Genomic DNA, 27973 nt, shown 5'->3' with positions numbered 1-27973 from the left:
CCAGAATATTTTCATCACCCACTCCAAGCATTTCTATCCCCATTAGTAATTCTTCATTCCCTCTCTCCAGCACTACTTCCTCATTTTAAGGTAGCTATATGCGGTAGAGATTGAAAGAGATTACAGACATAATTAACTTTGGTCCTTATGTTGTTAATGAAGGGCGCTGCTCCTTAGGCAGTTAAAGAAAAATTAAGTATGGACAGTCCTATGGGGAGATTAATTAAAAAGCCTGAGGAGGGAGGAGAAGCTGCTGGTGGAGGAAATTACAGAAACTACAGAAATTACAGAGTGCATTTTATGTCTTAGGGCACAGGTGTGCTTTGGATATGCTTGAGCCCTAGATTTCTCTCCTCTAAAAATCACTCTAATTGAGGACCAGCTGCAGCAAAAGTGAGTTCTGGGGTGTGTGTGTGTGTTTAGATAAGATGCTAGAGGGGGGGTGGAAATGGACTGCAGATTTAAGACTAATTTTTTTTTTTTGTTTCCCTGTGGTGCTAGGAATTGAACTTGGGGGCTTTACTACTGAGGTACATCTCTGGCCCTTTCAAAAAAAAAAAAAAAGTTTCTGATGGGATCTAGTTAAGTTGCCCATGCTTTGAGCTTGCCATCCTCCTGCCTCAGCCTCCTGAGAAGTTGGAATGACAGTTGTGCACCATCATGCCTGGCTCTATAACTTTCTAATCTCTGCAGAATCCTATGGATTTGCTTTTATTTAATAATCATTGCATCTCTGGAAATATGTGTTAATTTGGAAGTTCTTTCTAGTGTATATTGCTGCATGTTTACAAGTACATATTGTGCAGTATAGTGTTTTTTTCCTCCCTTTTTTGACTGTTTCATAAACCAGGGATTTTCTTTTTTACCAATCTACCCATAGAGTTATCCTTGACCCCCCCCCTCCCCCTCAGTGTTGTGGATGGAACTCAGGGCCTCAAGCATTCTAGGCAGACACTACCATTGAATTACAGCTGCAACCCTGTAGTTTTTTTTTTTTTTTTTTTTTTTTTTAATGTGATACTCTTTGTAAGGGTATTGAGCAAGGAGCTTTAGAGGATATAAAAAAGATCATATTAAGTTTTTTTTTGTGCCCAAATCATATATTAAAATTATCAGGTAGGCAAAATTCTTATACATGTTATAGGGTTTATTCAATAAATAGCGAGGCCTTGTTTGAGTTCTGAGAAGAGGTCTTTGTTGCCTGCCTGGTTAAGAGCAGCTTGTCAGAAGAGAACAAGTTGGGCTGGGCTTTTAGAGATCTTTAAAAATTGGTGGGGAGTAGGTACCTCTGAAGATAAGGGACCCCACTGAGCCATCTCAAGGGAGAGATTAACCAAGCACAAGGAGAGCCTTCCCTGGCCACTCTGGACAATGGGAGTGAGGGTGGCTTCCTGGCCATTCTTCTGGAAGATAGTGAAAACAACTGAGCCAATATAAAAGCAGGGGAAAATGCAGCTTTTGGGGGAGGAAGGTGTTTTGTACATGCAACTCCAAGTCCTGGGGCTTGGTTGCCAACACCTGGCAAAGACTAGGATGCAGTGGGCTACAGCTTTCTCAGCAATCACTCCTAACCCTTCTGCTTTCCCCTCTGAGAAAATTCAGTGAACATCTCCCTAACACACTGGCTGCAAGATCACCCTTCATTTAGAATAAGCTATATGTCAGTTAACATTAGTAAACAATAATTATATTTTTTTGACATGGGACACTCTGGAAGAATTCAGAGACCAAAACCCTCAGATCCTAGCAAGAGAGACATACAAGGAAACAGCTGTAATAGGCCAAAGGGTGGAACAAACATATATAAATGACCATTCTGGAAAGGTAGTGGATGGAAAAATTAATGCTGAGAAACCTGGGTAACATTGGGGGAATTGGACTTTGAAAATGTGTACAGGTGGAGATTAAAGAGCATTGAATTTAGGCAATAGCTTTAGAAAAAGATAGTTGGCAGTACTTGACACAGAATTCTGAGGCTAGTCACATGCTTGGAGACCCAGGTGAACGGCAATTTAAGATCGTAACATTTGTCCATTGACTTGTGCCTGCTAAGTCATCTTGGTGATCTTTGTGCAAATATTGTAGTTCTACACTCAGACTGGCTAATTGGAATCTTATCTTTTGCTTGCCGTGTGACCTTTGGCAAATTTCTAACCCTCTCTGTGCCGTGATTTTTTTTCCACCTATAAAAGGGGGGATAATCTGGGTGTGGTGATATACTCTTGTAATCCCAGCCACTCAGGAGGCTGAGGATTGTGAGTTTTTGAGGCCAATCTGGACAACACTTAATCAAAAACAAAATACCAGAGGTATTCAAGGCACCTCTGTTATAGGGTTTATTGTGAGGATTAAATGGGTTCAAACCAGCTCTGTTGACTAAGGTAGTCACAAATCTGTCCAGCATCAGGAACACTTACAAGAGTAACTGCCACACCCTGTTGACTATTTCTTAATTTCTGAATTTTAAAATTTCTAACATTTTCAAGGAATGAATAATGCAAAATAACAAAGGGTTTAATGTGAAAACTAAAACCTGTCACTCTGGTCACAGGTCAGCCGTAGTGTCTTTCAGTGTGATGAGTTCTGTTTCTTTTGTTAGGTCTTGGTGGTTATAACAAATGACCCCAAAATTTAGTGGCTTAAAATTTGTTCAGTGGTCATGGATTCTGTGGATCAGGGATTCAGGGGGACTTGGCTGCAAGATTCTGCTCCATGACGTGCTGAGGTTGCTGTATGGCACATGCTGTTGAATGGGCTTCTCTAGAGGGTCCGAGAAGACTTTTGCTCCTGTGACTTATGTTTTGGTGGGGGTATCTGGAAGTCTGGGCCCAGTACTGGCTCTTTACCAGAGCACATACTCATGTTAACTTCACTTGTCATCTTGGTGATTTTAGCATAGTGGCCCCAGGCGGGTGGACTTCTCACATCCTAACAGGTTTTCCTGTGGTTGGTGTTTTCCAGAGAAGGAACCAATAGATGTGTGTGTATCAGTGAGGTTGTTTTTTTTTTTTTTTTAATAAATTATCTTGGAGGCTGGCTTGTCTAAACTCTGCAGTATGAGCCAGCATTTGGAGAGCAAGACAACCATGGTATAGAGGAAGACTGAACATAGTCTGGAGAATTCCCTCTTGTTCAAGGAGCCTGGTCTTCTTATTCCAGGTCTTCGCTGGATTGCATGAGGCCCACCTACATTATGATGTGTAGTCTGCTTTTCCCAGAGTGGAATTTATGTTAATCTCCAAAACAACCTCCGAGACATACAACATTAACCATCACGCCCCACAGTGATCAGTTCAAACACTGAAACTGAGACTTCATGGCCTTTTGCGACCTGTGCCCCCAAAGTTGCATGACTTCTTTTTCCCACATTCTTCAGTTGGGCACAGACCCTCAACCCCTTCCTTGATGGGAAGAATGTCAAAGAATTTGCAGACTTCTTTTTAGATGGCTGCTCTCTATATTGGATATCTCAAATTTGACAACCTCTTTCAACACCTTTCCAAGAAATGGAAATACTTATAGCTCTTTTCTCTCTCTCCTCCCTTCTGCCTCTCCATTTCCAAATTTTTATTAGCTATTAGTTTTATTTTTCCTAGTTACCTTTATAAGTTTAAATAAAGTGTTCCATTCTTTTCAAGACTGGCGATATGGAAAACCTGGGCCTTTGGAGAGTGCGTGAGTTTGGGAGGGACTTGGAGACCAGGAGCAAGATGTCTCCAGTGGCCGACAGTGAGGCTCTTGTTAAAACTCACAGACCTGCCAGAAGTAAGGATCCTCATGGTTTTTTCCATCACTGAAGTAATCAGTTAATTGGAAACAATTATATATGATGGTGTCAAGAACCCTGTAACTGTTCCCCCCCTCCTTTAATTCATTTAGTTAATGGAAATGAGCAATGGAGCTTGTTGAACTCTCAGAAGACAAACTAATCCCTTTTTATAATATCTGAGCCCCTGAGGAGCACCCAACAACTTTCACTCTGGTTGGCTGACAGCTGTTGCATATTGCAGATAAAATTTCATTTGATTTTTTTAATGTAAATTTTGGCTTGTTTAGATGCAGAATGTAAATTTTGTGGCCTGCATTACGTTTTTGTAGTTCACATTGTCATTGCAATTCTTATCGCCTTATTTGTCAACCTTGGGGCAAGAAGTAACAAACTAATGGGAGCAAAAGTAGAAATCAAGCCTGAACACTTTCTTGCTTTTTCCCTTGTCCCCCTACCTCCTCTTTTTTAGTATTCATTTAAACAGTGCTGCCCTTTCCTAGAAGGATCACAGTGTGGCCCTTCCTAGGGGAGGGATCCTTCTGTTAGGAGAGGTCCTCTCCTCTCTGTCGGATTCTCCCCATATTTTGGGGGTAGGGCCGCTACTGGACAGTCATTCCCCGCCCCCCCCCCCCCCCCACTCCCCTTTCAGGCACAGCTCTTCCTTCTAGCATCATAGAGTGGTTCTGTCAGCTTTTGAATTTTTTTTTTTTTTTTTTTTTAGAGAGAGAGAAGAAAATTTTTTAATATTTATTTTTAGTTCTCGGCAGACACAACATCTTTGTTATGTGGTGCTGAGGATCGAACCCGGGCCACATGCATGCCAGGCGAGTGCGCTACTGCTTGAGCCACATCCCCAGCCCAGCTTTTGAATTTTGTAGACATACTATCAGAGTATTTGGTCTTCCCGTCTGGCTTTTCTCACCCTGTGTTGTAAGTGCAGGACTGATCCACATTTTGGTACGTGCTTATGGGCTGTTCATTGTCATTGCCATGTGTTGCTACCTTGTGTGACTATCCCACTGTATCTCCCTCCCACTGTAGATATACATTGGGTGGTTTTCCCGTTTTGAACTAATGAATGGTACTGTCAGGAGAAATTTTGTGCATGTGTTCTAGTGAGCACACGTGCATATTTATTTTGGACATATATCTGGAAGTAGAATTGTTGGCCCCACAGTTCTGCTGGAGTAGATAGTATTCAAGTGTTTTTTAACCCTTTATACTCTCGATGATGGTGGGCGAGTTCCTGTTGCTTCTTCAGTTCCTTGCCAGGGCTTGCTCTTGTCTGTTGTCTTATTTCAGCTTATTTTGCAAATGTGTGTTATTGAAGTTTCCAGATCATTGATGAAGACAAGCACCTCAAACATGGTTCAGCCTTTTTACTTTCAGCACAGTGAACTAGAAAAGCTAAATTGGTTAAGGAATCGATCTAGAGACTATCTGAGTAATTAAACTGATCTAGCTTTTCTCTTTCTCCATGCTATAAAATATACTTCTCATGTTTTTTTTTTCTTTGATTTATTGGGAGATGTATTTCAAGGGATTTAAGTCTAATAAAAGATTAAAGAACAGAAACTTTACTGTGTTGAAAATTAAGCATTCAGTATATTTTCATCTTATGTTGTTTCAACTTTTGTTGTTGTTGCTGGGGATGGAACCCAGGGCCCCATGTGCTGGGCAAGGGCTCCCCCTCTGAGCTACATCTTTGGCTCAGCTTTTCTAATTTGTCCAATAAATCTGTTGGCTTTTGCCTTTCACTGTGATATTTTGATAGGGAAAGTTGTCTGAGTCATGCTCTGTAGTTGAGTGGGAATCAAATTTCCACTTGAAAGTGCAAAAGAATATTTGAATTCCTGATGCGTTACATTTGAAGGGAAAAAGAGAAGGGGCCTGTCAACAAAGGGTTAAGTTGGAAAATGGGAGCTGAATGGCTGAGCTCTAGGTTTTTGCTGTTTCTGAGAAAATGAAATGAGTAGTTTCTAGAAAACTTAGTACCTGGTTTGGTGGGCTTGGGTTTGTTGTGTTTCCTGTTGACCCTCTGAAATTTCCTCTTTCTCCTTCTACTCAGGGCACCCATTTGTCTTAGTTGATCTTTTAGTGGATTGTGTGCCTCTTTAGGAATGCCCACATGCTCTGGGGCTGGGGCTCAGTGGTAGCGCACTTTCCTGGCATGTGTGAGGCACTGGGTTCAATTCTTAGCACCATATGTAAATAAATAAAATAAAGGTCTATCAACAACTCAAATATTTTAAAAATCTTTAAAAAATGCCTATGTGCAGATATCACTTAGCTCTGTATTTATTCTGTGTATATTCTGCCTTCCCCTAGCATTAGGGACCCTGCTGAGCAAGGAGTAGATGCTGTGTGGTCTTCGTAGGTGCTGTCTGGCCTCTTGGTGACAAGGTGAAATCCTGGGTTACATAACCCGGGCCTTGGAGAACGTAGGCTTCTGAGGAATAAGATTTCTCTGCTTCAGAGACAACACACTTTAAACTCCTTTTAGAATTATAATTCAGGAATGCAGGGAGAGTTTGCCAGAACCCTCCCAAGGAGGGAAAGAGTTGTGGTTGACTTCAGCAGTTTCTCAGCCCTGGCATGTTTTCACTAACAACCTGGAGAGGTCATTCCATTCAGATAACTGACTGCTGATGGCAGTTTTTGCCTATGGTTTTTACTTTTCTAGAGTTGAGAGAATTCAAGGCTATTTCCCTAATGAGGTCTTATGAACTTGGTTGTGTTCTGCCATCTCTACTGGGCAGGTGGGGGCTATCGGGTGTGGTTGTGGCTCCAGAGTAAGATCTGTGAGTTCACAACTTGTTCCTAAGGGCTGGGAATGACAGAAATGTGGGTGGGAGGCACAGGGCAGAGATACTGGCCTGAGGAACAGCAGGGCTTTCTGTGGCGTGGCCAGGTGGGAGGGCAGTAGCCAGGTCGCCCTTTGTAGGCATTCGGAAATGCTTCTTGAATGGATAAGTGTCATTTTATTAGTAGATACTAAGGAGGTCAGGTGGCCTGAGGTTCCGACTCACCAGTCATCATTAACCGTGATTTATATGCCCACCGTGTGGCACCTGTCCTTTAGGAGATTCAGAGTTTCCTGCTTCCATTGTTCAAGTTCAAACATTTTGGTTATAAAAGAGATTGTCCTAGTGAGGTTTGACACCCTCCCCCCGCCACACACACTTTAAGTATGCATCTGAGTCTGGGTTTTGTTCTCCAGAATTTTTTACTTTTTCTATGAACTCAGAGCCACGAAGGAACCATATTTTTATTTATTTATTTATTTATTTATTTATTTATTTATTTATTTATTTAGTGTGTGTGTGTGTGTGTGTGTGTGTGTGTGTGTTGCTGGGGATTGAACCCAGGGCCTTGTGCTTGTGAGGCAAGCACTTTGCCAACTGAGCTCTATCCCTAGCCCAGGAGCCATATGGTTAAGCTTCCGAAATTTGGTGCCGTCTGTTTGTGTCAGGAGAGTGTGGATCAATTCTTAGGCTAGCAGAGGGGGAGAACTGTTTCTCTGTAGGCCTGGCCGACCTCAGGAGGCAGAAAGCTCCCATTTGGATACCCTGGGGAAATGGAGAGCCTCGTCCAGGCCTTGCTTTCCCTTGCCTGCAGCCCTTCATGTGCAGAGGTCCTCGCTGTCCAGAGCAGCCCAGCCTCTTGGAAACGGAAGTGACAGAAGTTTCTGGACTCCACTCTGCTGAAGGGAAGGTGTACCTGCAGTTGGCCTCTGGAGGCCAAAGATGGGTAATGAGGCCGTGAGGGCTCTCCGCCAGCCCCCAGTGATTCCATAGAGTAGCTGCAGAACAGTGTGAAAAACAGGTACTTTTCCCTGCTTTGTGAACTTCAGTGGCAGAAGGAGGAAATACTGTGTAAGGGACTGAAGTTTATGTAGATTATAAGTCATTTTCTTGGGAACTTTTTCAAAGAAAAAGTGTTGTCGCCCTCTGACCTCACCTCTGATTTGCCCAGTGACCTTGCTTACCTGTAAACGAGGCCCATCTATAACTGATGAGGGTCCTGGCTTGGCACTGCTGTGCACGTGTTCACACCTGCACTTAGGCCTGGGTCCCCGGTGGGGCTAGGATGCCAAATCCATGCACAGTGTGCTCCGTCCTGAGCCTCCCCTACTCTCCCTTGACCCTCAGCTCAGTAACCCAGGGTGGCTTTTCTACTTCACCCCCATTTTTCCCCTTTATTTTTGGACTGGTTAGATCGAGGGGTTCTGAATCTTCCTAAGGCAGTGGTTGGGAGTGCAGGTCCTAGAGTCTCTGATTTGCTGCAGGGTGTATGTTTTCCTTGCCTCTGTGTTTAGAAGGAAACATTCATATCTTTATGCTGTGGTGTTTAAGTGTGTCCTGGTGAGTTACATGCAGGAGTGTGCAGGGAGGGAAGATGAGAGAGGAGGACCTTGGATATAGTAGTTGCTGAATGTGAAATTCCTAGAACAATCTGAAAAGAGCTGCCTTGTTTGCTTCTGGACAGAAGAGCAGAGAAAGGGCCGTAACCCAGGTAGCCCACAGTGGAAGCTCAGCAGGAAGTAACAGGATAGAGCCAGGCTTGGGGGACCTGGTGCTGGGGGAACCCCAACTCCATATCGCCACCCTTCTCCCTTCTCTTTAGTAAGCTCTCAGCCACTTTTGCCTAAGTAGAACAATCCTGGACTGCCTGCAATATGGGGTAGTGAGAGCCCTGCACAGAGGAGCAGAGGGGAACAGTGAGATGATCAATGGGTGAGCCTTACTCTCAGAGAACTTTCTCCTGGTTCAGGATTCAGGGATTCCTGGAGGTTGCCAGGCAGAAATTGTGGTTGGGGCTCTGGTTATTGCAGGGACTAGGATAGGGAGAGATGTCATATTTTTGGAATTCCAAATTGGTACTGTGCTAGTTACCCAGAACTCTGCTGGAAGCCTCTGGGGATCCTAAGCAAACCATTCAATCTTGTAACAATGTTTCAGAGTTTGGAGCATGAATGCCCTCCATAAACTACCCGGCAGGCAATTGGCTGTCAGGATGGTGGTTCCTGGGATCTGAAGCTTGGGCCAGCTAAAGTTAGCACAGTAACATTTATACTTCCAGGGCTCCCTTGGCATGGAAGTCTTGATGCCACTTCACTTATCTTTCCCTAATCAGTGGATTCAGTGATTTGGCTGGGGAGATCCAGAGGATTGGATTTATTTCTCAAAGCCACATTTCACATGGACAAAGTGTAGCCCTGTTTTCAGTCATTAAAATTAAGAACTTCCATCAGTACAGATTGAGAGTAAAAAGTCACAAAGAAGATATTTGGCAAACCTACCCCACCTCCCAACAACAAAATGGCTTGTCAGGATATGTAAAGAACAGTGGCCAATCAGAAAAAAATTTAAATTTGATCAAAAGTAGTCATCAGGAAAATGAAAATTAGGAGTACTATAAAATACAAATGTATACCCACTGAAATGGCAAAAATTAAATGGCAGACTAAAAACCTATACCTACATACTTGCAGAAATGTAGAAAAGTTGAAACTCTTAAATATTGCTGGTAGAATTGTAAATTGGTTTAACCATTTTGGAAAGCTATTTGAAAGTAACTGTAAACATATCTTAACATGTATCTGAACAGATATCTTATGACTCAGCAATGATACACATCCCACAGAAATGAGTCTGTTCATAATAGTGCCAGTTAGAAATACTTTGAATACCCAAAGGTCAAAGAAACTGGTGGCACAATTACACAGTGGAATGCTACACAGCAATAAAAAAGGACAAACTGAGGCAAGAGAAAGAGTTAAAATAGGCAGAAAGGAAACTTGGGCCCCTCCAAGGTCAGGTTTCTATGTGGCAGGACTGAGATTACAGATATAAAAAGCCAGGCTTCACCAAGGACAGGGCAATTCCTGTGTAAGCAGAAAAACCTGATAGGCATCTGTTGCCTAGTGCCTAGACTAAAAAGGCATAGTAACCTGATTGGACCAAAGGGTGCGTGAGGAGCTCAGGCACACTGAGTGCCTTAAAACCCCCCAAACTCCTTTAGACTTGCTTAAACCAGCATCCACAGGAATTTATTGGGAAGAACCCAGTGGAACCTAAGAGCATGGTCCGGTCAGTCCTGGGAATTATGCTGGTGTCATGATTTGTTCGGGGCAGTCATGATGTCTTTCTGCAGACAGCTTTTCTCTGCTTTAGCTCCCACAGTAGAAAGGGCACACTAGCTCTTGTTGACCATGACTTCCATGTCAAGCTCGACTCCTCTTTTACACTTTGTAGTTCACTGTTTCTAGCCCTGTCTCCCTCCCTCCCTCCCTCCGGATTGACCTAGCCCTGTCTCCTTGTTTTCCTCTGGGAATAGAAATCTACCATGGTCCCGTGTGCTGTGGCCAGAGAGGCTGGGCTCATGTAGGAAAGTTAGAGCAGACACAAGGGTCAAGATGGGTGGATTTCTGAGAGGTGGGTGAAAAGAAAATGGTTTTCATGCTACCACACATTCTGTGGAGTTTCTGCTTTCTCTCATCTGTCCCAGACACTGTTGGATTGAGGGAAAGAATCTTAGGAAATTCTTTCTTTCCAGATTCAATCTCTGTTTACAAAAGACCTCTGACAGCTTGATCCTGGTCTTGCAGATGTAGCTGTGATCTTCAATCATTTTAAGGTTATAGGATAATTTCTTTTATTTTTGGTAGTTGTAGATGGACGGAATGCCTTTATTTTATTTTTATGTTGTGCTAAGGATAGAACCCAGTGCCTCACAAAATGCTAGGCAAGCACTCTACCACTGAGCCACAACCCCATATCAGATAATTTCTTAAATACATGAAGATTCAGGCCTTCTGTATATAACTCTTTGTACTAAATTATAGGAAAAATTATTCCCACGTTGGTATGAATTGTTAAATAACCTTCCCCACATCTATCATGGTCTTCTAACCTGGATGGAGCTTGTGGGTGTCCAGATTCAGGACTTTCTGAGGCATAGCATAACATATCTTTCTTCCAGTGTCTTGGGTGAGTTGTGGATTGCCTGTGAACCTTGACTTGGCCTATGCCATTATGAGGCAGCTTAGCATTGTCCTTGAGCTTCTAAGCACTTAAAACTGTGTGCTTTTTTCCCCATTTGCTCCCTCCCAACTAGCACTGACTCTCCCCAGAGCCTCTGTATATGAAAGTCTGCCTGCTTAGTGCTAGTAAAGTGTTCTGTGTTTCCCTGGACATCCCCCGTCACAGATTTACAAGTGGTCTTATGGAATATTTTCTTTTAGAAATTAGGTTTTTAACTGGGCATGGTGGTGCACCCCTGTAATCTCAGTGACTTGGAAGACTGAGGCAAGATCATAAGTTCGAGTCCAACCTCAGCAACTTAGCATAGACCCTGTCTCAAAAAGAGCTTGGGATATGGTTCAGTCCCTGGCACCAAAACCAAAAAAAGTTGGCTTCAAGTGAATTAATTTATAAGTTTTCATTACAGTAGCTATGAGAAGAGTCTTTTTTTTTTTAAGAGAGAGAATTTTTTTGTTGTTGTTGTTTAAAGAGAGAGTGAGAGAGGGGAGAGAGAGAGAGAGAGAGAGAGAGAGAGAATTTTTAATATTTATTTTTAGTTCTCGGCGGACACAACATCTTTGTTGGTATGTGGTGCTGAGGATCGAACCCGGGCCGCACGCATGCCAGGCGAGTGCGCTACCGCTTGAGCCACATCCCCAGCCCAAGAGAGAGAATTTTTTAATATTTATTTTTTCGTTTTTGGCGGACACAACATCTTTGTTGGTATGTGGTGCTAAGGATGGAACCCAGGCTGCACGCATGCCAGGTGAGTGCGCTACCGCTTGAGCCACATCCCCAGCCCCAAGAAGAGTCTTGACTTTGGGTATTAATTTTCTTTGACTTCTAGAGAACAAGTGTGAGAGATTTCGTGATTTTCATCAAGTTCTGTTTTAATCGATCGTTTAAAAAATTATTTGAATCATCAGGTCTTGGCAAATTTTCTAGGCAGACACTAATACTAGAAAGCTAAAAAAGAACCTGGGACTTTTTAAATTCATATTTTATGATTTCTACATCCCATAAAATCCTAGACAATTACATTTCCTTATTTTGCCAGAAAGACTGGCCTGCCGGTTAAGTTTATAGCCTTTATCCTCGTTTTATCCCCGATCAGTTAGACATTAATTACATGCCTGTGGAAGGGTTGGCTGCTGGACCTTGTCTTCTTTGAACTTACTATTGTTCTCATCAAGGTCTTCTAAAGGTCAGCCAAACCAATAACTCCAGTGCTCCCCCTCCTCCTAAGCATATTGGGTAAAGTGAAAATTGATTAGAAGAAGGCAGAAGTGATTTCCATTTCATTTTTAGTTGTGCAAATGGTTAGCATGAAGATTCACCAGCACTAAGGCTTGCACATCTGTCTGCCTTCTTCAGACCAGGTAGTAATTGTTCCACTGACCATGAGCAGTTTTAAAAACGAAGTAGTTCCATCACTCAGATTATACTCGGTGACTTAAAACAACATTTTAATTTCTTGGTCACATCATTTGACAGCTGGAGCTCTATGACAGGGATCTTCTTTTTTTTAGATCTACCCACTCTAGGGTAGACTTTTACAATATAGGGTAAGAAAGGAAATGACCAGCAGTCCATTCATGGCTATTAACACTCTGCTTGTATGTCACTTACACTAGCATTCAGTCAGCTGGAGCAAGTCATAGGGCTCACCTGCCACAGAGGAGTCCAGAGGTGTAGTTAATTCTTCCACCTGCAGACTCAGTCACATGACATTGGGAGGGGTATAATCTTCTTTCAGGGAGGGCAGAAAATAATTGGAAACAATATAATCTACCATAATGGAAAACTATATTTAATTTAGAAAGGTTTAATGGTCTGTATGCTGATTCAGAAACAGTTTTTGGAATTGATTAAATCTGTTGTTTTGGGCTTTATTTAGAAAAGGTTATGCCTTAGAAATCTGCCTAGATATGGAAAATAAGGTCTAGTATTTGAGCGGCACTGATAGATCTCTTAAGAGCTGTACCCGCAATTTGGTAACTTTTCATTGTTTCTCAAGAGTCTGGATCTGTATTTTAATCAAGAAATTACATTTCTTACTCCTGATTCTATGGTTTTTCACATGCTGCTGTCTTATTCAATTAATTTTCATGTAGTTGCCTGTATTAATATGGTTTTGGCAACCAATTAAAGGTGATAGTACTGTTAAGAGAAGGGTAGAAATGGGTTTTTTTGTTAAATTTATTAGAATTGTTGGTAACGTGCTACGCACCTATTATCCCAGCACTTCCGGAGATCAAGGCAGGCAGAGTGCAAGTTTGAGGCTACCCTATGCAACTTAGCTAAGTTAGCAACTGTCTCAATTTCCAGTATTGACATTCCTACAGCCTCCCTGATATACCCATTTTTATGAGGTAGAAGCATCTGTTTAGGCAAAGGTCTTAGATGCATTCTGTAATTTTTTATTATTTCTTTAATATTACTGGGCAATGAACCTAGGGCCTTATGCATGTTAGGCAAAGTGCTCTATTACTGAGCTACATCCTCAGCCCTTTCTAAAAATTTTGAGACAGGGCCTCAATAAGTTCCCCAAGCTGGCTTTGAACTTGAGATCTCCCTCAGCCTCCTGAGTCGCAGCGATTACAGGCATGTACCACCACATTCAGTGGTTCTCTAATTTTTATGAGAATGTTGAAATCTCCTTCACTTGGTTGACCTCTAAAGTAGACCAAGCATAAGCTGGTGACACAGAATTCTGTTCTCTGGTTCTTTCTGAGCAGTTGAGTTGCTCCCAAGTCTTATTGAAAACTCATTTGTGTTAAGTGTGTTCATTTCTGAAATTCTAAAGGATTTTACACATTAGTGCCATTGAAGTATTGGGGTACTTGGAATGTTGAGCTTCCTTTTCCCTGTAATTTTAAAAATTGAGTTAGCATCTATTATGTTCCCAATTTATGTAATGGAGAAATAGGGAATAGCTGAAGAATTATAGGAAACCTTTACATATCACCATCCCTCTTGCATCTCCGTCTTTGCAGCCTTTTAAGGAACCACTGGAAAAGTTGCCCAAGGCCTTGATATTGGGAAATGCTGGGACAGTTCTTGGGAGAGTATTTGACTTATTAATGTAAATCTTGTCAGACTGTTTTTTTCTCGTTACTTTGGCCAAATCTATTGCCCACTGTTAAAAAAAAAAAAAAAAACAAAAAAAACCCAACAACAAAAAACCCATGTGGAACTTCATGATGACTATTTTTACTAATTAATTTAGGTCTTGTTTTACTATTTCAATACATTTTCCCTTATTCTGGATTTATTATTTCTGTTTTTTTTTAAATTTAATTACATCTAGTTTTGAAAGTTGCCTCAAGCATTTTTTGGAACAGGATTGGGTATAAACACACATATGATGCTTGCCCCATGCAGTTGAAATTTTAAGGGTGCCATATGTACATGAAGTACACCAGATAACACTCCTTTCTGTGCTTGCCGAGGCTTTTTATTGTTCTACTAGCAGGTGTGTAAGCTGGCGGGGGTAACCCTTGGATTCTGCACTCAGGCCAGGGACCTGAGTAGGTTTAACTGGCAGTATGCAGACACCAGGCTGGGCAGATCTTTCTGCACAATAGATCTGGAAGGGGCTTCCCATTAACTTTTCAATTTGGAGTTGGTATTTTCTGATAAGCTACTTTGGTGTCTAATCCAGGTCACTCTCCAAATGCTGATGTCCTGCCTGTGTGCTGCCCATGTGCTCCTGGCACCCAGTCTCTGACCTGCCCTGACTTTCACTTCTCTACACTCTCTTGGTGCTGAAAGCTATGGGAGTTAAGCCAGAACTGGCCAAATGCTAAACACCTGCACTGCTCTGCTGCAGCTTCCCGACAACTAATGCCTTCCACTTTGAATTCTGACTTATTGTCATGCCTTTTGTTTTTATTGATGAATAATATAAGACATGATCATATTAAAAATCTGCATCTCCTATTTCTCCTCCTTGCTCTCTGGCCACTCCCTCTCAGCTCCCTTTGTGGGTTCCTCATCCTTGCTTTGGGGAGGACTTGAGGGCTTATCCCTGATCTTTTCTGTAGACCCTCCTTTGTGGTCTCATCCTGTCTCATGGGTTTTGGTACCACTGGTAAATCAGTCATCCTCACTTTTATTTCTCCTGCTCTGACTTCTCTCCCAGTTCATTTCCATTCATCCCCTTTCCTCCTTACCTGGATGCCTGGTGACCACCTCACCCTCAACATGGCCAAATCAGAATTCCTGATTCTTCCCCCAACTCATTTTTTCCCACAGTCTTCTCTGGTGATAGATGGCAAAACCTAGAACCTCTGAAATCATCTTTATTCCCCCTTTTCACACATCTCACATCAAAGCTCGTAGCAAATTCTGTTGTTCCACCTTCAGAATATGGGGAGAATCTGTCTCCTCCTCCCCCCTCCCTCTCCCTCCCCCCCTCCCTCCTCCCCTTCCCCTCCCCTCCCCCCTCCCCCTCCCCCTCCCCCCTCCCCTCCCTCTCCCTCCCCTCCTCCCTCCTCCCCCCTCCCTCCTCCCCTTCCCCTCCCTCTCTTCCTTCCCCTCCCCCGCCATTCACTGTTCCATGTTCTCTCACCTGTGTAATAGTAGTAGCCTCATCACTGCTTTCCCTGTAGTCCATTCCTAGCAGCTCTGCTTTAAAAACAAAAGTCAACTTGTACTTCCCTGCTCAAACCCTGTATTAACCCCTATTTCCATAGGAGGGAAAGTTTCCACAGTGACACCCAAGACTCTCCTGACCTGGTGCCTGTGGTTCTGCAGCCTGCTCTTCTGTCTCCTCCCACTTGCCCTTGCTCAGTCACACCTGTGTGCTTCCCCACAGGAGCCTCTGGGCCTGCTCCTTCCTCCTCCTGAAGTGCTTTCCTTGGCTCCATGAGGTCCTTGCTCAGTGTCACCATCTCGGTACCTTGAGGACTTGAAGTTACAGTCGGCCTTCTCCTGGCACTCCTGGTCCCTCTTTACCAACCCAGCCTTTCCTTTTTTCCCATCTCAACCAGTAACACACTGTAATTTACTTGTTTTATTTGTTGTGTTTACCCCAGTAGAATTGGGTCTCTGTAGATGTTGACTGATGTACATTAAGCTGTTAGAGCGGAGGCTAGAATCATAGAAGGCACTTAAGTACATATTTGTCTGATGAACTGCTGACAATTTACTCTGCTGTTAGGAATCCCTCATAGGAAGAAGTGTACGTTTCAGTTTGTTTTTCTGGGGAAGGGGCATTCCCCACCCCCCCAAACACTGTTATGTACTCATTGTATTTCCTTCTGTTTTGGCTTCCAGGATGTCAGGGACTAAGTTTTATGCTCACTTGCGATACTCCATGTTGGTAGAATAATACACTCTTCCCTCCTTCTTTCCCAGCCTTTTTTAAAAATTTTTTTTTTAAAGAGAGAGAGAGAATTTTAATATTTATTTTTTAGTTCTCTGCGGACACAACATCTTTGTTGGTTATTGGTGCTGAGGATCAAACCCGGGCTGACGCATGCCAGGTGAGCACGCTACCGCTTGAGCCACATCCCCAGCCCATTTCCCAGCCTTTTCTTGATTAAAAGTTGCTCTATCATTCTGTTTATTTTTTGACAGTAACTCAGCCTTTTGTTTTTAGATCCTTCAGGTATCTTTAGAGGGAGGGCATGATTTGTAAGATTTTCAATCTAGGTTACAGAGGAGCAGAAATCACTTATTACTAAGATTTGTTTGTCTTTCAGCTAGCTGACATTCTTGGTGCTTTGGCCTGGTCAGCACAGTTGTTCAAGGTCATATGCCACTTACCAGTTTGATCAGTGTTCTGAAACAGCAGTTTGGGATATGCTATCTCTCCAGAGGCTTCTGTTTGAATTAATAGTAAAAGGCGAAAGATTTATACGATCTGAAGAGAAACCAGAGTATTGAATTAATAGTGATATAAGCATTAACATATTGTAAACCACTGTTGTTCACTTCTTTGGTTAGTCAATCCCCAACTCTTGCTTCTTAAACCCAAGGCTCTTGATTTCTGACAGAATATCCTTTGAAGTGTTTCTTGTCTCTCTTCCATAGAAGGAATTGTTGGCTAAAACTTGAAAGAATTACATATCTCTATGGGGTGTTTGGTCTGGACACATTATCCCAGTGTGCAATTGGTGGGTAGTTTCAGGAGGTACCCAAAGCCACAGAGCAACTGTCCTCCTGGAGCTTCAATTTTGCCTGAAATCTTCAGAGAAATCGTTATGAATGTGAACAATCTTTGCAAATTCTGATACATAGATGTTTACAAAAGAAGCAGAATTTTATATTCCTGAGTTGGACAAATTTGAGTTAATAACTCTAATGAGCTACTTGTATTTAAGCTGATGAGCTCATTTAGCACTGTGGTAGGGCAGCCAGCCACAGAGGGTTGTGCCAGGGTCCCTGCTACCCTGGCGGTCCCTTACAACTACAACTGGAGGAGGGGAGGGGTTTGCTGTAATTCCCAAAACTGTTTTTTTTCCCCCAAACTAATTTTTTAGCACATCAAATATGTCACCCAAAGGATCATTGTTCAAGTTGAAAACTTTTAATTACATTTTGCATGCAAACCCACATGCGTTCCTAACTCCACTTCTCAGGAGAATGAGGTTCTAAAAACACAAAGTACTGGGGATTCTGATTTTATTGCGTGATCTTACTCATTTTAGAATGATAAAAATTAGTGTTAATGAAAAAACCTGAAAAGTCCTAAATTCTTCAAGGAAGGTAGCCATCCTGGCATTTCTGAGGCATTTATACCAGGGAATAAAACACAGGATGTTGACTGTGCTCTGGCCCCACAGGTAGGAAGGAGTTAATAGGCAGGAGCACAGTCAACAGCAGGAGACCCAAGAACCATCAACTTTTCTTAGGTACGATTTGAAATATGGTTTTTATTTTGGGGGCAGTGCACATAAGCCCATTGGTGGTTCTCATGTAGGAAACACCCTTGCACATCAGCTCTATGAAAGATTTTAAGTGTTTTACATATGTATGTTTGTATACTTCAAAAAGTCTAGTTCTGGCCTACACACCTGTAATCCCAGCTCCCTGCGGCTTGGGAGGCTGATGTATGAGGATCACAAGTTCAAAGCCAGTCTTGGCTATTTAGCAAGATCCTATTTCAAAATTTAAAAAAAATTTAAAGGACTGGGGATATGGCTTAGTGATAAAGTACCCCTAGATTCAATCCCAGGTATATCCTCCTTGCAAAAAAAAAAAAAAAAAAAAAAAAAAAAAAAAAAAAAAAAAAAAAAAAAAAAATCCTGTAAAACTGGTAAGTAAAAACAGTAGCTGTTAACTCCACCTTTCTTACCCCTGACTCCTTCCCCTCAGAGGTAACTACTCTGATATCATTGAACTACAAGAAAATGCTGATTTTTTTTTTTTTCCTTAAACTGGCTTATATCCTATGAAAATGGCAGGGGGGGTTGTTGTTGTTATTTTGTACTAGAGATTGACCCCAAGGATACTTAATACTAAGCTATATCCTAAGCCCTTTTTATTTTTTTGAGACAGGGTCTCAGTTGCTGAGACTGGCCTTGATGTGATCTCCTTGCTTCAGCCTTACAGGTGTGTGCCACTGCACCTGGCTGAAAACAGCAGTTCTTGAGGAAAATATCCTGTGCTGTTATTTCTTGATTTTTTTTTTCCCTAAATCTAATTTTGGATACTATTTATTGTCTTTATGCAACAAAAGATGAAGATAAAATTCATGACTTTGCCAACACTTCTAACAGTTTTTAATTTGATCAACAGTGTTTAGATTGTGATAATTCACAGCTGAGACATGTAATGTCAATGACATTTCCTTCCTCTGGGTTTTCTCATCCAGAGTTCACAGCTGTTGGGGTTGCTTGTTAGCTTAATGTGTTGCTCACTGACCCCCAACCCGAACCCTGCCCTTGCTGGATCAGCACTGAGGTGTCCCTGTTGTCCTTAGACCCCTCCTTTTCTCTCTCCAGATCTTGTAGCATCCTTTCCTGTGGTCTCTCCCTATCAGTGGTCTTGGTGGAGGACACTGGCCAACATCCTCTGAGAAAGCTTTCCAGGGAGGTATGCTTTTGAGATTTGGCTTATCCAAAATGTCTCCCCTCTCCCACTTTCATCCTTACTCTTGTTAATTAAGGCTTAAGTGTATAGCTCTCATTTAGAAATCATTTTCCCTCAAAATCTTGAAGAGGTTGCTCCCTAATGTCTAGGTTTTTATGGGAAACATTTTCTCTATGAAAGTTCTTAGTATCTTTGTATCAAGAATTGTGATTGGTCTTTTTTTCTCATTTTTCTAGGCACACAGCAACCATCTCAATCTACAAATGTAGGTTTTTCAGTTTATGGAAGATTTCTTGAATTATCTTTGACATCCTTCCCTTTTTCTCTTGGTCAAATTCTCATTCTCAAATTTTGTCCTTCAGGAGTGATCCCCTGATTTCCTTATCTTTTCTTCTTTGTTTTCTGTGTCTTGACCTTTCTATTCCCTTTTCTGGTGCGTTTCCTCAGCTTTGCTTTACAACCATTTTTACTGAATTCAAAAGTAATTTTTGGGCTGGGGTCGTGGTTCAGTGGTAGAGCGCTTGCCTGGCATGTGTGAGGCACTGGGTTCAATCCTCAGCACCACATAAAAATAAATAAATAAAAATAAAAGTCTATCAACAGTTAAAAAATAATAATAATAATTGTCAAATGGCTAATGCATTCCTTAAAATTAAAAAGATAATATTGGGAAGGCTTCCAGTTCCTGCACCAGCCATCATAGCCCTCCTCAGGCATGAGAGGTAATAATCTGGGGGGGGGGGTGTGTGGTGATACTACGCTTTAAAAAGTGGGGATTACCCTCTTTTAAAATCATGGATGAGAATGTACCTTACATACAGTTATGCACCTTACTTTTTTCATGTAACCATGTCTTAAGACCCCTTCCACATAGGTAAGGTTTTCCCTGTAGATTGGTCTTATTTTAAACACAGCCGCCTGGTATCTTTTTAATAGATATTCCATATTTGTTTAATCAATTTCCTATTGATCTTACTAAATTCAACAGTGCCACAGGGATAGCTTGCACATATATTTTGTCCACATGTAATGGCATGTGGGATGAATGTGGAATCACCAAGTGAAAGGCTATGGCTATGTGTACTTGTAATAGATTTTGCTATGAACGTCTTCCATAGAAACTGTGCTCATATGTGCTCCTACCAGCAAGGTACAGAAATACCTGTTTGTATCTGTGCCAACACAGTGTGTTATGAAATTTTTAATCTGGCAATCTGTGAAGAATGATATCTCAAGTGGTTTTAGTTTGAATTTCTTTGAGGAGGTTGAGTATCTTTTCCTGACACCTCCTGTGGAGGAGTCATTCATATTTCCCTTTCTATACACTGTTCACATCCTTTGCTATTGGGTTGTTAGGTATTGAGTTGTATCACTTTATATATAGAAAGGAAATAAGTCTGTTATCTATGATTAAAAGTTAGGGTTGTTCCCTGTTGCTGATCTTTTTTTTTTTTTTCATTTTGGTTCTGGGGCTTAAACCCAGGAGAGCTTTACCAAAGAACTACACCTCCCTGCCCCAGTTCCTTTTACTTTCTATTTTGAGACAGGATCTTGCTAAATTGCCCAAGCTGGCCTTGAATTTGAAATCCTCCTATCTCGGCCTCCCAAGTTGCTGGGATTCTAGGTGTGCGCCACCATGCTTGGCTTACTATTCACCTTTTAACTGGGATTACACTGTATTTTTACATGCAGATGAATTTATTAGTTGTTTATAACATTTAATACGAAGACCTTAGAATAAAGAGAAAAGAGGCCTTCCCACATTAACCATTTTGCTTTTCATTTGTCCAGTGTTCTTCTGATACTTCTATGATTTCAGTTCCATGTTCTGTTTTGTTTCTTGGTGGCTGGGGTTGAATCCAGGGCCTAGCACGTTACTGCTAAGTTATAACCCCAGCCCTGTTTTCAGCTTTTCATATTTAAATTATTTATCCTTCCTGAATTTATTTTAGTAAGTATGGATCCCAGTTTACTTTTTGTTTTCAGAAGGCTGTTGGTTTTCCTAACTACATATTTAAGAAACCATTTTTCCTCTTTGACAGGAAGCACTACGTCCAGGCCCCATGAATTTGCGCCCATATCTTGACTTTTCTAGTATTTGTGCTTTAGTTATTAACACTCTTCCAGTTAAGAATACTTTTATATTGGGGAAATTAGGTTTATTTTAGATATTTTACCATTGTTGATAGCCATCAAGTCTACAGTGGCATTTAAAAATGAACCATGTGGACTGGGGTTGTGGCTCAGTGGTAGAGTGCTCGCCTAGCACATGTGAGGCCCAGGGTTCGATCCTCAGCACCACATAAAAAATAAACAAATGAAATAAATGCACTTAAAAAAAATGAATCATGCAACTTTTAAAGAAAATGATCAGGATATTATGTAATTCAAAAGAAGTATAGTGACCCAGGCTGGTAAAATTTCCCCTTGGGGATTCAATCCTGGGCCTTGTACAAGCTAGGCAAGCATTCTACCACTGAGCTGCTGCATCCCCAGTTTTTTATTTTGAGAAGGGGTCTCCCTAAATTTCCAAGACTGGCCTTGAACTTGTACATTCCTGTGGGACCATAGGCATAGCCATTGCAGCCCACCAAGGTTTGCATTTCTTTCCTCTTCCCTCCCATGAGAGGGAAATAAGTTGTTACAGCAAAAGTAAGAAGTATGTATTCCCTTTGGAATCAAGATTGGCTTATAATTCAGAACATTGAACCCTGGGGGAGGGGAAAAAGATTTTTCTGTGAAAAGCCTTTATTTGCCCGAGTTGGAGAAGAGACTGTACGAAGCAGAGACCGTTTCAGTCTGAACCGTGGCAGCCTTTTGGTTTCTCCACAGTGTTTGAAATAGCCCATAAAATGGAAAGAACCAGCACCATTGGTACTATGTGCCTGTCGGTATCTGTGAGCTAGACACTGCTGCCTTATGTCGTGGCATCAGAAGAGGACTTGCTGAGATGCCCATCTTGTTACCAGACGGCATGCCTGTGAGGGAGGCGGTTCCAAAACTCTTCTCCTCCAGGTGATAGTTTCAAACAGTAACTGAATATCAACACAGACACAGAGCTATTCTGGAGTAGTTAAAATGATTGACGGATACCCTGAGCCCCTGTGGTCAGCCTAACTTTGGACCACTTTAGAGGGGAATTGGACTCTACTTAGGCATACACTGATAGAATGTATACAGTAGCTCAGCAGCGTTCTTTTTTTTTTAGCTTTTTAAAATTTTTGGTACTGGGGATTGAACTCCTCAGGGACACTCGACCACTGAGCCACATCCCCAGCTTTATTTTGTATTTTATTTAGAGACAGCATCTCACTGAGTTGCTTAGTGTCTCACTGTTGCTGGGGCTGGCTTTGAACTTGTAATCCTCCTGCCTCAGCCTCCCCAGCCGCTTGGATAACAGGCATGCACCACTACACCTAGGAGCTTTTATTTTAACTATTTTAAACATTTTTAAGTATACAGTTTGGTGATGTGACGTATATCCACATTGTTCTGCAACCATCACCACCTTGCATCACCAAACCTTTCTCCTCATCTTAAGCAGAAACTCTGTACCCATTAAACACGTCTCACTCCCCCTTCTCGCCAGACCCTGTAACCACCATTCTATGTCTATTTTAATATGTTTAGGTATGCAGTTGATGCTCAAAAACTTAACATTCCATATATGAAAAATCTTACCAAGCAACTTGACGTGAGTATCTTGTGGCCTGTTGAAGCCTTATCCTGAGACCAAAATAGCCTTCATTTGTTTTGATGCGTCTTGAAAGTGGGTGAAACTAAGTTTATTATAGAGCAATGCACTTCCAGATTTCTGGAGTGTGGGTCAAAATCTTAAAGTAGCATCTCAGTCAACCTTGTTTTTCTTATCTCTTGGACAGAGAAATGTACTTGCTGTTGTGGTATAATCAACCTTGTGGGCACAACTGCAGGAGGGAGCAGGGAGGTGGTAAGCTCAGAGGCTGGGTGACTTGTGGAAGATAATGGGGCATCTGGCACCATGCATGTCACTGCTGGTCAGAACAGTTTTGGAACTGGATTTTTTTTTTTCAGCAATGGGAACTCTTTTGAAGAGGAAGATCCTTTTGAATATTTGCATCTCTTTGAAGTCAGCACCATGGAGATAATTGTGACTTATTGCTAGTCAGAGGCAAAGCTCTCTCTGTGTGTAGGTGGGTGGGGGGTCTCTTACCCAAGAACAAAGGTTGTTGGGGAGAAAAAAGGAGATAATCATTTATTTTGCCAATAAAATTTGTTGAACCCCAAGGCGGGCAGTTTGGAGGAGTCGCAGCTGGTTTTAGAATTTGTAGTTCATCACATTTATGTCATAGAAGTTAATCTTGAATTTAAGAGCATCAGTTTAGGTTCAATCTTTAGATCTGGTGATTTGTGACTTCAGGCATGTTTACCTTTTATAAGCCTCAGTTTTTTCATCTGAAGAATGGACATAAAGAATATTTGTCACTGGGCTCTTTCTAAGCAACAAATGAGATAATGCACAATGCATTTAAAGTATGTGATATAGCCTGAATATTTAACTAATGAAACCACTTCTGCCCTTGGACAAAGCATATGAAGTAGAAAATTTATACATATTATGTATATGTGTATACATACACATGTATAAATAAATTTTCCTCCTGTTCCAGAGTACTATTAAGATCATCTAATTCTGAATATCCAACTTATTTGAATCCCAGTGTTTGAGTGTCTAAACTGTGCTTGTTGAAGGTGACACTGCTTGGCTAGAAGCCAAGGATTAGAGAGCTGGCCAGTCAAAACTGTAGTGGACAGACTGAATGAGACTGATGGAAAGGTCAAGGGAGCTTTGAACAGTTCCTACACATCATGTTTTTCTCTTAGAGAAATAGATTGGAATTTGCTTCCAGTAGTAAGTTCATTATCTAATTGTCTCCAAGCCATGCCTCCCCTTTCTTATGTTTATGGAAAGTAAAAGGAGATCTCAATTCTTTTAGGAGGATCTGGAGATTCACCAGCTGATACTCCCAGATTCCACAAATCAGGGTTGAGATAAGGAGAATAATACAAATCACCCTGGCCCAGTTTTCCACTTGCAGTCCAGTTTTCCACTTGTGTTTTTATCCGCAGACACAAGCAGAGATTTGCAGCTTGGGGAGTAGGGAAAAATGAGTAGGCAGAGGTAAGAGCCAATTCTGTTGTCTAATGCATCCAAATAATGCATCTGCTTTGTAGCTGCCTGTCTTGGTTCACTCGGAAAGGGCATTGAGTAATAGTAGGAGTGAGAAGAATGAGCCTTTAGACCAACCCAACTTGTGGAAATGCAGAAAATGTAATGCAGAAATGTACGGTCTTCCAGTTTATGCATCCAAAACAATGGATTTGTTGGAAGAACTTTTTTTGAAAGACAAGATTGTGCTCAGTGGGTACATGTGCCTGGGTCTCAAAAATCTGTGCCTTAATCACATTGTGCTGGGGAGGCTGTGGATTTCACTATCCAGAGAAGGATGTGTGAGATATGGTGTCTTCTCAGGTACTAGGAGATTTTCTTGGGAGAAAAAGCAGGAGAAGCTGCTCCTAAGCAGAAAAGGCTGTGTGGGCAATATGGACATGCCAGGAGCATGCTAAAGAGTGGTTTAATTATCCCCCACTTGGTTTTATCTTAATCATTCCTAGGATGGTTTCCCCCTCTTATTTACACACTGGCTTGCTGGCTGACATTTACTCTTGACTGTTGATCCTTGGAATGAACTACCATCCTTCATAGTCAAGGTACAGATGCAAAGAGACAGAAAGGTTCAAATGCTTCCAGTACTTTCTTCCCCTGACACATTTCTCCCAGAAACTTTGAATACCAAAACTAAAAAAATTTTAGGAGAAGAAAAATCATCATTCTTATGTAGAACATTCTATGAGTGTCTATAAAATTTTGCTTTGCCTTGCCTGTGGAGAACAATTGTCCTGAGTTGTACATTTTAATTCCATGGGTGGAGAAGCCTAGAGGCTGGGGAGAGAGGTGGCTGAGGTAGGAAGCCAGGCCAGAGAATTGAAAAGGATGTCTTTCTTTGAGGTTGCCCTGTCACTCCTCCTGCCGGCTCTGTGACCATGGGGCCCACTGCTTCACTTCCTGTCCAAGTTGGCACAGACAGTGACACAGTGACTCTGCCCAGTATTCTCTAACTGCACTTGGCAAGCTTCCCGTAATAGAGTCACCCAGAGAAACAACTTGGCCTCCTTTTCTTCCTGCTGCTTTGGGTATGTGTCCCTTGCATTTTGGAAGGGCCCCATTGAGTCCCCAGACCTCACCTTTGATATACTTAGCACTGATTTCCTGAGTATCCTGTTTGCCTGTTTCTTTTATGCTTAGGCTTTGAGTCTTCCCTAGAGGAAGCGTATCACGTTTTTTCCTGGGGAGAGGGGAGAGAAGGAAGGATATATTCCTATCTATTAATTTTCTCCTCTATACTAGTCAGGAAAATAACTCACATTTTTGAGGGTCCACTCTTTGCTAAGAGCTTGGAGTTTTTCATTCGTGACCATCCTCCCTGAGTGAGATTTGGAGGGGTCATTGTACTTGGGTCACATAGCTAGGATGTAATAACATTCCAAGGAAAATCACTTTACCCATTAAGTGACACAGACTTTATAGTAAAACTGCTAAGAGAATGAGTTGTTAGGTAATCAGTTTGGGGGCTTCACTTTTTTAGTGCATAGGAAGTAGCACGTTGCCCGTGGAATCATGGTATTCTGTTCTTGACAAATATTTCCTTTGAGTCCTCACAGCCTTTAATGTCCAAGCTTCTAGTAACAGATCTGTTCAAGGCAATTTAGACTTTCTACCATGTTCCCCCCAAATTCTTCAGACTCCACTTACTGCCCAATTCCAAAGCCACTTCCACAGTTCTTTAGTGTTTCTTACTACATCACCCATATCCACATACCAAAGTCTGTTTTAGTTTCCTATCCCTGCTGTAAGAGAACCCTAAAATTCAATGCTAGAGATAAATTTATGATATTGCAATTGTGCAGGTCAGAAGTTCAACATAGGTCTCACTGAATAAAATTAAGGGGTTGGCAGGGCTGGTTCCTTCTGAAGTTCTAGAAGAAAATCTTTCCTTTTCCCAGCTTCTAGAGGCCGCCTGCATTGCTTGTCCTGTGATGCCTCCATTTTCAAAGCCACCAATGATAATTAGAATCTCTTTACACATAAAATTTCTTCTGCTATCCCATCTCCCTCCCTCCCCTCCCTGCTTTGAATGATTCATGGTGACATTGGGCCCATGTGGATGATCTAGAAAAAAAATCATCCCATCTCAAACTCCTTAATCTTAATTCCATCTCCAGAGTCACTTTTGTCCTGTACATGACATTCACAGGTTTGGGAATCAGTTGGGCATCTTCAGGTGGTTGTTTTCTGCCTATCCACAAGGTAACATGTAAAATACATAACACAGTTAACTCTCTGGTCTTATTTTGCCAATGGCACCCAGATAGGTGGAACCTGAAGTTTCTAATATAGGCGTTTTATTCAGGGTACAGCTGTTCCATCTGTCTGGCAGCATGCACCTTGCAGGACAGGTGTGAGATTAGCAAGAGCTGGTGGAAGAGTTGAAGTGCCCTCCTTCCCTCCTTTAGTGAAAAGAAATGAGAAAGAGATGCTGGAAGCCTACTTGAACTATGACAATCCTCCTCACTGTGAATTCCAGAACTAAATCTAAAACATCAACAAACATCCTTTCTTAACTGAAATACTAGTGCTAATATAAAGTTGAATTACCTCCTAAAGAGGTCCTTCCCCTTTGAAGACAAAACTAAGCTTCATTGCCATTTGATTCTCTATTCTTTTTTTAATATTTATTTTTTAGTTGTAGTTAGACACAATACCTTTATTTGTTTTTATGTGGTGCTGAGGATCCAACCCAGTGCCTCATGCGTGCAAGGCGAGTGCTCTACCGCAAAGCCACAACCGCAGCTCATGATTCTCTTCTTCTTTTGTGGAAAAATTGGACCCCTCTGTGGCATTTGGTATGCAACTGAGCAGGGTCTCCGTGGGTGGACAGCCTCCCTCCCCAGAACACCTGGAATTTGATACCAGTTCCTATCTGAGAGCTGGTTAGCCTGTTGGGCCCTCACAAGTTAAATCTTGTCTTAGGAAATGATTTGCAAGAAGATCAAAGCACAGATAGGGTAAATTAATTTTCCACAAACCACAGGTTTGGGAGAATATAAACATCTCTTACATTTGCCAATATCCTCAATGAAGGAGTAATTTTTGAGGCTTTTTTTTTAAAGATTATAATTCTTTGTTTGATTCCTGTCTTAATATGTTGAAAAAGAACTCTGAAACTTGTACTGAACGAAAGTAAAACAAGGTCCTGAAATAATGCTAGATTATTTCAGCACCTGTCTCATTTAGAGAAGTGGTGCTCAGCAGCATGAGAGGGGGAGTATCCCCCCTACTGGACTTTAGCAGGTCTGGAGGTATTTTTGATGATCATCATGAATCAGGAGGTGCTACTGCCTTTGGAAACTAGAGGCTGTAGATGCTGCTGCACGTCCTACAACACCCAGGATACCCCACAACAGAATTAAAGACAAAATGTCCCTGGGCTGAGATTGAGGGACCTTGAGTAGAGGAGATGGCTTTGTTTTCATTATTTGAATGTCTCTTAATACTACTCCTGGATTAAATTTTTCTGAGGATGCAGGTGTATTCCATTATTTTCTCACTCATTCCAGCAGTATGCCTAAAGTGGGCTCAAACATCTGTCTGGTTACTTACCCTCACCCTTGTTAAGATGTTATCTTTTTTTATCCCCCTTCCTTGTAGCAGAGGTACTGAGGGCAGCATTGACAAACAAAGGGCATAATCAGCCTGGTTGGGACAATGGAAAGCGTACAGGCTTTGGACTTCTCTCAGCCTCTGCTTGCTTATCTGTAAAATAGAGGTCATAATAGCACCCACCTTGGGATGCTTATGAGTATTGAAGAAAGATGGAATTGCCAAGTAATAAGGGCTCAATAAATGTTGTCTTTTCCCAGGAAGCTGAACAGGACACTGTATACAAGGACCTAGGACCCTGCTTTTTATAAAAAAAAAATAAAATAAAAAAAAATAAGGCAACCTTATGCATTCTGGGGTTGTTTTCAGCTCTCCAGG

At 41.8% G+C, this 27973-nt stretch overlaps 1 protein-coding gene and 1 long non-coding RNA gene across 5 annotated transcripts in view; one reads left to right on the top strand and one right to left on the bottom strand.

Annotated features, from left to right (window-relative positions):
- KANK1 (KN motif and ankyrin repeat domains 1) overlaps nucleotides 1-27973 on the top strand; it is a 200299-nt gene that overhangs the window by 1385 nt on the left and 170941 nt on the right. The window contains exon 1 of one of the 4 annotated variants that reach the window (XM_081279443.1): nucleotides 11600-11617. The exons of the other annotated variants lie outside the window; for them this stretch is intronic. The gene's annotated coding sequence lies outside the window, so the exon portion shown is untranslated. Of the gene's footprint in view, nucleotides 1-11599; nucleotides 11618-27973 lie in introns of those variants that run through there. 4 annotated transcript variants of the gene reach the window in all.
- LOC308641148 overlaps nucleotides 1-27973 on the bottom strand; it is a 438634-nt gene that overhangs the window by 267670 nt on the left and 142991 nt on the right. The gene's annotated exons all lie outside the window — the stretch shown is intronic.

Source organism: Spermophilus citellus (assembly GCF_964194105.1).
Source record: "Spermophilus citellus genome assembly, chromosome: 2".
Classification (NCBI taxonomy): Eukaryota; Metazoa; Chordata; class Mammalia; order Rodentia; family Sciuridae; genus Spermophilus; species Spermophilus citellus.
Note: the sequence above shows the minus strand (reverse complement) of the source record. Positions and strands in the feature narration are given on the sequence as shown.